The following is an 11,493-nucleotide window of genomic DNA, read 5'->3' as shown; positions in this document are numbered from 1 at the left end:
ATTGTTTAGTCTCTATGTGTTTATGTTTTTTAAAGTTTTTTTTTTACCTGTAATTGATTTCTAATCTCATAACGTTGTTGGTGGAAAAGATGCTTGATATAATTTCAATTTTCTTAAATTTGCCGAGGCTTGATTTGTGGTCTAATGTGTCATTTAAGGATTGTGTTTCCTTATGAATTTTCTTTCTGTATGATCTGTCCATTAGTATAAGTGGGGTGTTAACATCTCCCACTATGATTTTATTACTGTCAATTTCCCCTTTTATGGCTGCCAGCATTTGCATTATATATTGAGGTGCTCCTATGTTGGGTGCAAATATATTTACAACTGTTATATTTTCTTGGACTGATCCCTTGATCATTAAGTAGTGCCCTTCTTTGCCTCGGATAAATGTCTTTATTTTAAAGTCTATTTTATCTGATATGAGTATTGCTACTCCAGCTTTCTTTTGATTTCCATTTGCATGGAATATCATTTTCCATCCCCTCACTTTCAGTCTGTATGTGTCCCTAGGTCTGAAGTGGGTCTCTTGTAGACAGCATATATATGAGTCTTGTTTTTGTATATTTTCAGCCGGTCTATGTCTTTTGATTGGAGCATTTGATCCATTTGCATTATCAATATAAGTTTCTATTGCCATTTTCTTAATTGTTTTGGGTTTGTTTTTGTAGGTGTTCCCCCCCAGCCCCCTTCCTCTTTTGTTCTCTTCTCTTGTGGTTTGATGACCATCTTTAGCATTGTGTTTGGGTTGCTTTTTCTTTTCTGTGTGTGTAGTTTTTGTAGTTTTTGTGTTTGCTCTTCCCAGCAAGTTTTGATTTAGCAATCTATATATGTACAATGTTGTTTTAAGTTGCTGGTCTCTTTCCCTCCTAGAGAAGTTCCTTTAGCATTTGTTGTAAAGCTTGTTTGGTAGTGCTAAATTCTCTTTGCTTTTGCTTGTCTGTAAAGCTTTTGATTTCTCTGTCCAATCTGAATGAGAGCCTTCCTGGGTAGAGTATTCTTTGTTGTAGGTTTTTCCCTTTCTTCACTTTAAATATATCGTGCCTTCTGGCCTGCAGAGTTTCCCCATAAGCTGATAAGTTTATGGGGATTACCTTGTATGTTATTTGTTGCTTTTCCCATGTTGCTTTTAGTATTTTTTCTTTGTATTTTTTTTGTTTGTTTTTTTGATTAATATGTGTCTCAGCATGTTCCTCCTTGAGTTTACCTGTATGGGACTCTCTGTACTCCTTGGACGTGGGTGACTATTTCTTTTCCCTTGTTAGGGAAATTTCAACTATAATGTCCTCATATATTTTCTCAGGCGTTTTCTTTTTTCTACTTCTTTTGGGACCCCTATATTCCAAATGTTGGTGCATTTAATGTTGTCCCAGAGGTCTCTGAGATGGTCCTTATTTCTTTTCTTTCTTTTTTCTTTATTCTGTTCCATGGCAGTGATTTCCACCAATCTTTCTTCAGTTCATTTATGTGTTCTTTTGCCTCGGTTATTCTGCTATTGATTCCTTCTAGTGTATTTTTAATTTCAGTTATTGTATTATTCATCTCTGTTGTTCTTTAGTTCTTCTAGATCTTTGTTAAGATCTTGGATCTTTTCCCAAGATATTGGATCATCTTTATTATCATTACTCTGAATTCTTCTTCAGGTAGATTGCCTTCGCCTCTTCATTTCGTTGTTCTTACAGGTTTTTATCTTGCTCCTTCATCTACAACATATCTCTTTGTCCTCTCATTTTGTCTAACTTACTGTGTTTGTGGTCTCCTTTCGGCAGGCTGCAGGATCATAGTTCCTCTTGCTTCTGGTGTCTGCCCCCTAGTGGGTGGAGTTGGTCCTGAGGCTTTTGCCATTATCCCCTTTATAGGGGGTTTGACTGGTGTTGTGGTGACAAGAGCCTGCCCTGTATATTGAGCAGGGTCTCCCCTTAGCTCTGTGGTCGTCACTGCCTTGTCAGGGGTGGGGTCTGTTCCCTAGTTGTTGGAGTGGAGGCCCCCACATCTGTTTCTTAGCTGTGTTCCTGATCTGCAGTGTGAGGTAGGCGGGATTGGAGCAGTCCCACTGAGAGGGAAGCCTCTGGGTATGCCTGCTCTGGAGCTGTTCACCTGTGGGTTTGCTCTGTTGTGTCACCTTTCACCCACTGTGCAAGCTCTCCAGATTACACTGTTGTTGGCACTGCTCTTGGCCCCACCTTAACTGCAGGTATGCTGGCAATTGGCCCTGAGGTCTCTCAGATGTTGTTTTCACAAGCCCACCGGTGTAGATCCGCTGAAGTCAGGTCCCAGGATTGCAGTAGTCATGGATCTGATGGATCTGGACCTACTGTGGGTGCTTTCAGGGCAGCTCAGACTCTAGCCTGCCCCAACCCCCATGCATATGTGCCCACAAAGTCTACAGCTGCTAAAGCTAGGCCCGTCTTGGCTGCAGGAGCACTTGTTGTCTGTTCAGATGTTCTGTAGGTGCTGAGTTTACAAGAGCTGGTCACGGGGGTGTCAATTCGCAGTTTGTGCATCTGCAAGGAGAGATTTCAGATTTTCTTCCTTAGTTGCACATGCCCCTGGAGCTCAACTGTGGTTTCAGCCCCACCTCTGTGAGTGGGCCACCCACAGGGGTTTGCTCCCAAGGCTGCCCTGGCGAGGAGGGGGTGTGGAGGTGGCACAGTGTCTGGGGTCGTGGGAGCCCTGGACGCAACAGGCATGTGGGGGAGCCAGAGGCCATGAGTGCAAGAGAGTCATCTCCAGCAGGAGCCCTTCCTAGTGCCCAGCTGCGGACACGAGAGAGCCAGTCCCGGCAGTGAGAAGTCACGGGAGGGAGCCAGAGGTCGCAGGCACGAGAGAGCCCTCCCTAGCACCTGGCTGCAGGTGCAAGAGAGCTGGTCCTGGAAGAAACCATTCCTAGTGGTCGGGGAAGCAGAGGCCAGCGTGTGGGGAGAGAGGCTGCAATGGTGGCTCTGTCCCTTGCACATCACTTAACAACGACACTTTGCTTCTATGCCTGTCTGGGTTTCCTCCACAAACATTCCCGGTTGTGGACTTCCTCACTCCCATACCTCAGGCCATCTCCTCACAGCCAACAGCAGTTCTCTCCTCCGATTTGCTCTCCAAACCCCACGTTCCAGCTCCCAGCCCCCGTCTGCACAGGTGGACACACATCTCAAACTGGACTGTGGCACAGACTGTCTGTGTAAGTCTCACCCTGACCAGCCTGCCACAGACCGGTTGCTGCACTCTCCTCTGATAGCTCCTGAATCTCCCCTTCTGTCTTAACTGATCTCCCCATCTGTGAGGGGGCTTCCCCGGGTGTGGGAACCTCTCCTCTCCTTCAGCTTCTCCCACCCCAGGGCACTGGTCCTGTCCTGCTTCTTCTCTTCTTTATCCCTTCGTCTTTCTTTCATCCTACCTGGTTATGCAGAGATTTACTTGTCCTTTTAGGTGTCTGAGGTCCTCTGCTAGTGTTCAGCTGGTGCTCTGTGAGAATTGTTCCATTCATAGATGTACTGTTGATGCATTTGTGGGGAGAGATGAACTCCACATCCTCCTACTCCTCTGCCATCTTGACCTCCTCAGGTAGAGTATTTTGTTGTAGGTTTTCCCCTTTCACCACTTTAAATATATTATGCCACTCCCTTCTGCCCTGCAGAGTTTCTGCTGAAACATCAGCTGATAGTCCTATGGGAGTTCCCTTGTAGGTAACATGTTGCTTTTCCCTTGCTGTTTTTAATATTCTCTCATCTTTAATTTTTGCCATTTTAATTACAATGTGCCTTAGGACTCTCTGTGCTTCCTGGACCTGTATGTCTGTTTCCTTTCTCAGGTTAGGGAATTTTTCAGATATTATGACGTAAAATATTTTTTTGCCTCTTTCTCTCTTTCTTTTCCTCTGGAACCCCTATAATGTGAATGTTGGTGTTCTTGATGTTGTCCCAGAGTTCTCTTAAACTGTCCTCATTTCTTTTTTTTTTTCTGTTCAGTTTTAGTGGTTTTCATTACACTGTCTTCCAGCTTGCAGATCCATTCCTTGGTATCATCTAATCTACTGTTGATTCCTTCCAGTGTATTTTACATTTCAGTTATTGTATTCCTCATCTCTGTTTGGTTCTACTTTATATTTTCTAACTCTTTGTTAAAAACGTCTAACTTCTCACTCTGTGAATCCATTCTTCTCCCAAATCCTTTGATCATCTTTATGACCATTATTTTGAACTCTTTATTAGGTAGATTGCCTAGCTCCACTTCACTTAGTTCTTCTTCTGGGCTTTTATCTTTTTCCTTCATTTGGAACATATTCCTCTGTTGCCTCATTTTGCTTAATTTGCTGTTTTTATTTCTATGTATCTGGTAGGTTGGTTAGGTTTCCCGACCTTGGAGAAGTGGCCTTTCGTAGGAGATGCCCTATATGTCCCAGCAGCTTACTCCCCTCTGGTCACCAGAGCTATATGCTCTAGGGTTCCCTTCTATTTGGGCTTCATGGATCCTTCTGTTGTGGTGGGCTGGCCCCTGGTAGGTGTGGCTGGCCCCTGGTCTGCTTTGTTGCTAGGTCCTGCCTTGTGCAGAGGCTGCCAGCCTCTAGTGGGCAGGACCAGGTCACAAGGCTGCTGGCTCTGAGGCCCTGAGGGAGCCCCAGGGCTACTGCTGGCCTACTGGTGAGCAGACCTGGGTTCTGAAGTGGGTGGTTGTAAGGCCAAGCAGACACTAGTGTCTGCTCACTATTGGACATGGCCAGTTCCTGACACAGTAGCTCTGGCATCTGGAGTGTCCCAAATCTGGTGTCAGCCAGCTGGTGAGTGCAGCTGCATCCCAGGGTGGTTGGATGAGGGATGCATAGTCTTGGAGCTGATATTGCTTACAGGTGGGCAGGGCCAGGGCCTAGTAGGTTCCCAGGGCTGGTGTGGACTTTCTGGTGAATGGGGCTGGGGCCCAGGGGATACTGGGGCTGGTGCTCTCCCACTGGCAAGTGAGGTCAGGTCCTGGGATCTCTGGCTTGAAGGCCTGCGGGTGCTGGAGCTGGTGTCAGCTGACTGGTGAGTGGGGCTGGGTGCAGGGAGTCCTGGGGCTGGTGCCTATCCACTGGTGGGTGAGGCTGGTCTGGAGCTAGTGCTAGCCCGTTGGTGGGGGGGTCTGTGTCCTGGTCTTTCGCGTTGATAGGGCTGAGTCCTGGGGTGGTTGTGGGCTCAGGGGCTCTTAAGGACCCTTAAGTAAGTAGAGCTATGTCTCCCCCTGGCTAGTTGCTTGGCCTGAGGCATTCCAGTACTGGGGTCAAAAGGCTTGTGGTTGGGACCAGGTCCTGGCATTAATAATCTAGAAGGGGGAATTCCAAAATGGTGCCTGCCAGCACCAGTGTCAACATGGTAAAACAACCTCCTCAAATGGCTGCCGTTATTGTCTATGTCCCCAGGGTGAGTCCCATTTACCTCCTGCCTGACCAGAAGGCTCTCCAGAATCAGCATTTGGGACTGATCCAGGGACCTTTCAAATCACTTCTTCTGCCCTGGGTCCCAGAGCATGTGAGATTTTGTGTGTGCCCTTTAAGAGTGGGGTCTCTATTTCCCATAGCCCTCTGCCTCTCCTGCTGGCCTTCAAAGCCAAATATTGTGGGAGGGTTGTTTTTCCAGTGCAGGATCCCCAGGCTGGGGAGCCAGATGTGGGCTTCAGGTCACTCTCTCCTTGGGGAAAATCTCTGCAATTGTAATTATCCTTCAGTTGGTGGGTCGCCCACTTGGGGGTATGCGTCTGGAATCTAGCAGGTCTCCACCCCTCCTAACCATCTTGTTTTGGTTTCATTTTTATATCTTTAGTTGTCAAAGATATTTTTCTGCTAGTCTTCTAATTTTTGCATCAATAATTGCTCTGTAAATAGTTGTAATTTTGGCGTGCCTGTGGAAGAAGGTGAGCTCATGGTCTTCCTTCACCATCTTCCGCCCTGCATTTTTAAGATCTTTTAGGGTGAATAAAATATACTTCCCCACATACCCATCTACTCATAGAATGTGATATTGTTTTAGATTCATTCTTTAGGCTAGTGAAGGGGGGACACTTTGAATGGCATTCACTTGACCTTCACCTCTATTATCTTCCTTATTCCAAAAGCCAAGGATGCAATATAGTTGGACTCACTGAGGGGCTAGGCACGTTTTCCAGGATAGCATTCTATGAGGAGGCTGAAAGGTGAAGAATGACTGACAGCACTCCCAGCAACTGGGACAAATCCTCTCTCTTTAAGGGAGCGATATATCTTTGTGGTTATCACATAATTTGATCTTACTCATTAAAAACTTTTATGTACACATCTGAATATAAAATATAGTTTCATACGTTTCCAAAAGCATATAAGAAAGTACCATGTTATAAAAGTTATTAGTTGCAAAAAGATTAAAACTACCTTTGTCTTCCTCTTCGCTTGGGTTCCTGCAGAAGCAAATTCAAGGACTTGCGTTGACATTTTATTTGGAAGGTGAATCTAGGATGCAAAAGTGAGGGACTGAGAAAAGTGAGACAGGGAAGGGAGTAAGCACATAAAAGGCATGTAATGAATGGGCTATTGGGTTTCCATGTGGTCAGGGACCCTCCCTGCCCCCTGCAGACAATATCAGCTCCAAGACTATGGACCCCTCAGCCAGCCACCCTGGGACTAAGCCACACTCACCAGCTGGCTGACACCAGCTTTGGGATACCCCAGACCCCAGAGCTAGCTGTGTCATGACCTGGCCCTGCCCAATAGTGAGCAGACTCTAGATCTAGGATGCTCGAGCCTACAACTACCCACTTCAGAACCCAGCTCTGAAGAATCCAGGGACCCTCTAAAAAACTGTATGGAATGCAGTAGAAGTGTCCACCAGAGGACAGGAAAGTGGAGACATTTATTAATCTCTACTGGATGAGGATTGTCTAAGGTGCCCAGCTACCTGCAGTTCCAGTTCAAACTCCCATTTAGTGAAGTGAACTCTGGTGTTGCTGGAGCCCTAACCCTGACCCTGATCCTGACCCTAACTTTAACCATTACCCTTTTGGGGAACCGTCTATCACAGCTTCAGGTGACCTCAAGTAAACTGAGGGAATTGGAGAAATCAACAGTGTCTGCTATAAACTTATAAATGATTCTAGAAAGACTCAGGTCTCCCATTGTATTTAGAATGGGAAAATGCTTTATGTAACTTTCCACAAGCCAGACTGACAGTGGCATGGATAATCTGGATTGGTGAAGGTCAATTTCAGATCTGATATTAGTCAGGCATGCTATGCTACCACTTGGAAGTATGTAGGGACTTGAGCAGTTTGTCCAGTTATATAATTCATTTTCATTAGTAGTCAAGAGGATGCTTGATTAGATGCCAGTCTGTGACCAGCAGACCTCGGACCCATCTCTACGCTGGAGCTCCTGACTCTTGACTTTGGTTCAGAAACAAGTCCAGCTTCTTGTCTTTAATCCCTACTAGTCAAGCATCATTGAAAGATTGCATTTTAATGCATGGATTCCCCATTTCAGTTTCTGTTATGATTAACTGAGCATAATTAGGGAAGCTCTCTTGATGAGAGCATCCTTAAGAGAAATTAAAAGAAAGTTTGGTCTGTGGTGAACATAGCTTCTCAGGTGATTCAGTATGAAAGATTGGCCCAACTGCCATAATGGATTATTCGGGGGACCTAGAGAGAGAACATGGTTTATTTCTCCATGGTAGCCTAGCCTCGTAGTCTAGTTTCAATACCTTATCTTTAGATAGGCTTGTTTAAACACTTTCATTGATGTATCAGTGTTCATATGAGTAGTTATACTTGTGAGTGTGCACCACAGCGCCACACTGACTGGGGGAGAGGGTAGCAAGCCTCCAGGCAGTGTCGTGATATGTGGACAGCTTTGCGATATCATAAAGCCGCCGTTGGTAGAGATCCCAATGAATCTGGCATTCTTAACAAGTAACCCACTCATGTTTCCCACCTAGTGTATTTCTTTTCACCTCATGAATGAAAACTTGAATTGTCCTCATTCCAGGGATCTCTCTGTGATCTTTGTCAGCCCATAAGAGGATACATGTTGGGGTTGGTCAAGAGGCAGAAAGAAGACACAGTAAGTGTTACTGATTCTGAATGGTATTGTTTATGAATTTGCCAAATTACTGTCATCTACTGGGATGAATGCTAACTCTGTGTTTCTACAGAGTGAAAAATTTTTGATAAATATATTTCTGAGTGGTGCCTCTTCTGAGATTCTAGGGCTCTGTGAAGTGTTTCCAATCATGCTTCCTTCTCCTCTGGGAGAGGCATGATGAGAATTTGTGTGCCGAGCTCATGACTTAGCTGCCCTCTCTCAGCAGAGCAAGGACATCTGCTCCATATGTTTCCTTTCATTATTAATAACATATTCATATTTCAGATGACTATTATGCCAAATTAACCTAATTAGGTATGGCAGCTAATTTTCTGAGTGATAGGCACAACTTTTGGGGATTTTTTTCTCAGTTGTAGAGAATACTCAAATTGCAGCTGTGAGGATTTGGTAGGGATAGAGCTGAGTAAAAGTGATGGCAATCAGGTGAAATTCCAGGAGGAATCCTCTAAAAGAGGGAGGCGATATTGTATTTTATTCAAGGAGCTCATTAGGGCATTCAAGCCTTGAATGGACATTATGTCATTCAAAAAGGCCTGAAGGGTCCTTTTCCAGATTTGCTTTACATCTCTTCCCTTTGTACCCTCTTTGCTCCATCTCTGAATGAGAAATCAAATCAGGTTTTCCAAATAAGCTCACCTCAGTTGCTAACTGGAAACAATTGCTAATGGCTACTAGGGGTGGTGTTGAGAAAGACTCTGGGACCGTATCTCATTTAACAGGAAACAGTGTGGCCCATTTATGATGTCTCTTTCTATCTGCCCACTTTTCACTATTCTCTATCTCTGAGCCCCTAGTCCTATTCTTGGCATCATCTTTCCGCTGTTGCTATCCTAATAATGTCTCCACCACCACTCTTTTAAAAAAAAATTATACGTTGGATTATTTGTTTGTTTATTTATTTATTGGCTGCGCCGTGCAGCATGTGGGTTCTTTGTTCCCAGACCAGGGATTGAACATGTGCCCCCTGCAGTGGAAGTGCAGAGTCCACTGGACTGCCAGGGAACTCCCTCCACCACTGGTCTTGTCCTCCTTCCACTTTTGCCTCCACACAGCTGCCAGATCCCAGTGAATCTCACTGGGAACACCAGGTCTTGGGGTGGGGCAATTTTTCATTGCGCAGGACTGTCCTGTATATTGCAGGATGTTTAGCATCTTTGGATCTCCCTAAATGCCAGTAGTGTACTCAAATCACTGTGACAACAAAATATGTCCCTACATGTTTCCAAATATCTCCTGGGTGTAGCTGTACTGTCTCTGTTGGGAACTATGGCTAACATAATATTTTAGGAGAAAAAAATCCATCTCATCTTTAATTAAAACCCTTTAATGATAAAAACAAAATAAAAATTTAGATGAATGTTTCTATGACTTCACATTTCACTTAAGATAAATTCTAACTCTTCACCATGACCTTCAGACCTTGCTCACTTCCTCCCTGTTGGTTGTGTTCCAGCCCTGCCGACTCTGCGTTCCAAGACAACAACCAGCTCAGGTGTTGCTAAGGGCCTTTTCCCCACATGATGTTTTCTCTGCCTGGAGTGTCCATCCCATCCCTCTCTCTAATCTGAATTTGTATATGGTGGGTTCTTTCCTGTCCTTCAGGTTGCAGCTTATTTATCACCTCCTCAGACAGCCTCCCCTCATCCTTATCACTTTTTATAAACAGGTTCCCCAACTCTCCCCACCCTGTTTTCTTCTACCATTGCCTTCTATTTGTTATCTTTATAACAGTTCCTCAATTTGTAATCCCATGTTTGTTCAGTTGTGTGCTGCTTGTTTGCTGTCACTACCTCCATAAGGGCAGGGACAACATCTATTTGGTTCTTGCCTCTATGCCCCAGGTGAGCCTTGAAGATGGCTGGAGACTGTCAAGTCCCCCAATAGGTTTGGAGGGACCTGTTGCAGAGGGGAGTTAAGCTCATTTCCCAGATGTGTCCAGGGAGCCCCACATCATCTCTACCCCAGTCCAGTGCAGTAATTCTTGGCAGTGGCAGCAAGTGAATGGTGTTGTATAAGTCTGGATACCAAAGGGCCTGAGACAGCCCCTCATTAGTGGCAAGGGAAAGCAGCCAAAAGTTTTATTGTATCTAAGTTTGGAAATGGCCAGGAGATGGCTTTTGGTTTGAAGGAGCCATGTTGATGTCAGAGTGACTGTGGCCCCAATACCTCCCTGATGCTGAGATTCAAGAGAACACCACCATGTCCCTCACCTCCTCCCTGTGCTGTCTGAGATCCGCCATACAGGAGAAGAGGCGGGGAGTAGAAAATACTGACTTCTAACCTGAAATTTCTGCCTTTAGCTGGGAGAGAATGAGTTTACTTGGCGGTAGCTAGATTATTAAGTTTATATACTTGAAAAAAGGGAACTTAACCAAAAAATTGAATTCAGTTATAGAAAGTTACATTTTTGCACACTGAATGTTGTGATGAAAAACCCATAGCCTGTGAAATGATAATGAATGTTAACAGTAATTACTCTGATCTACACTCTATAGCATTTTACACAATCACGTGTTTCTGATCCTTACAATGACACACTGAGAATGTGGTGGAGCTGGGCTTTGAATCCAGGTGTTCTCTCTGGAAACTCATCTCCTTGATGGTGGGCCCTGTGCTGCATCCTGGAGCACTCAGAGAAGATTAGACATTTAGGTCAAATAACGTGAAATCTGTCTGTCTTGGAATCCTGAGTTGGTTGCCTGCCTGCGTAAGTAACCTGCTGTGTGGCTCTGTCCAGAAGTGAGTAGAGACCTGGGACCCACAGATGATATTTCCTGGATTCTTCTGGGCCACCAGAAGCTTGAGATCTCTGAGCATTCCTCCTTGGCCTCTCTCAGTTGAGTCCCAGGAGCAAGGCTCCAGTGCATAGATGGGTTTCCAGCAGTCTTTCTGGCAGAGAGTTTTAAAACTGGGGAAGCCTATTGGTGGCTATTGCCTGAGACTGGGGTGCAAATATTCCTCTGCTGAACTCAGACACTTGAAAAGGCCTCCTAAATTCCTCAGTACTTGTGTGCACTACATGGGACCAGATGGGACACTGCTCTGTTTGGGCCAAGCTGTGGGCTTAGGCCTGGCCTTTCAATGAGCCTTGGGGGCTACTAGACCCAGCATCAAATCTTACATGTTATTGTCAAGGCTCCCCCACACTTGAGGTTGCATTGTGAAATTAATATTGTACTAACATTAACGGTGTTATCACCAAGAGGAATGTTTACTGAATATCTATTATATACCAGGCACTATGCTAAACCTTTTCCTGTATTAGCTCATTTAATTCTTGTAATAATGTAATGGAGGAGATACTGTTATTACTTTCATTTCACTGTTGATGAATTTGAGACTTAGAGACATTTAGAAATAATGTCCAAAGTCACATAGCTGCATCTTGGTCTGTCTGG

The sequence above is a fragment of the Balaenoptera physalus genome, assembly GCF_965194825.1.
Source record: "Balaenoptera physalus genome assembly, chromosome: 19".
Lineage (NCBI taxonomy): Eukaryota > Metazoa > Chordata > Mammalia > Artiodactyla > Balaenopteridae > Balaenoptera > Balaenoptera physalus.
The sequence above is the reverse complement of the archived record's forward strand: the minus strand, read 5'-3'. Positions refer to the sequence as shown.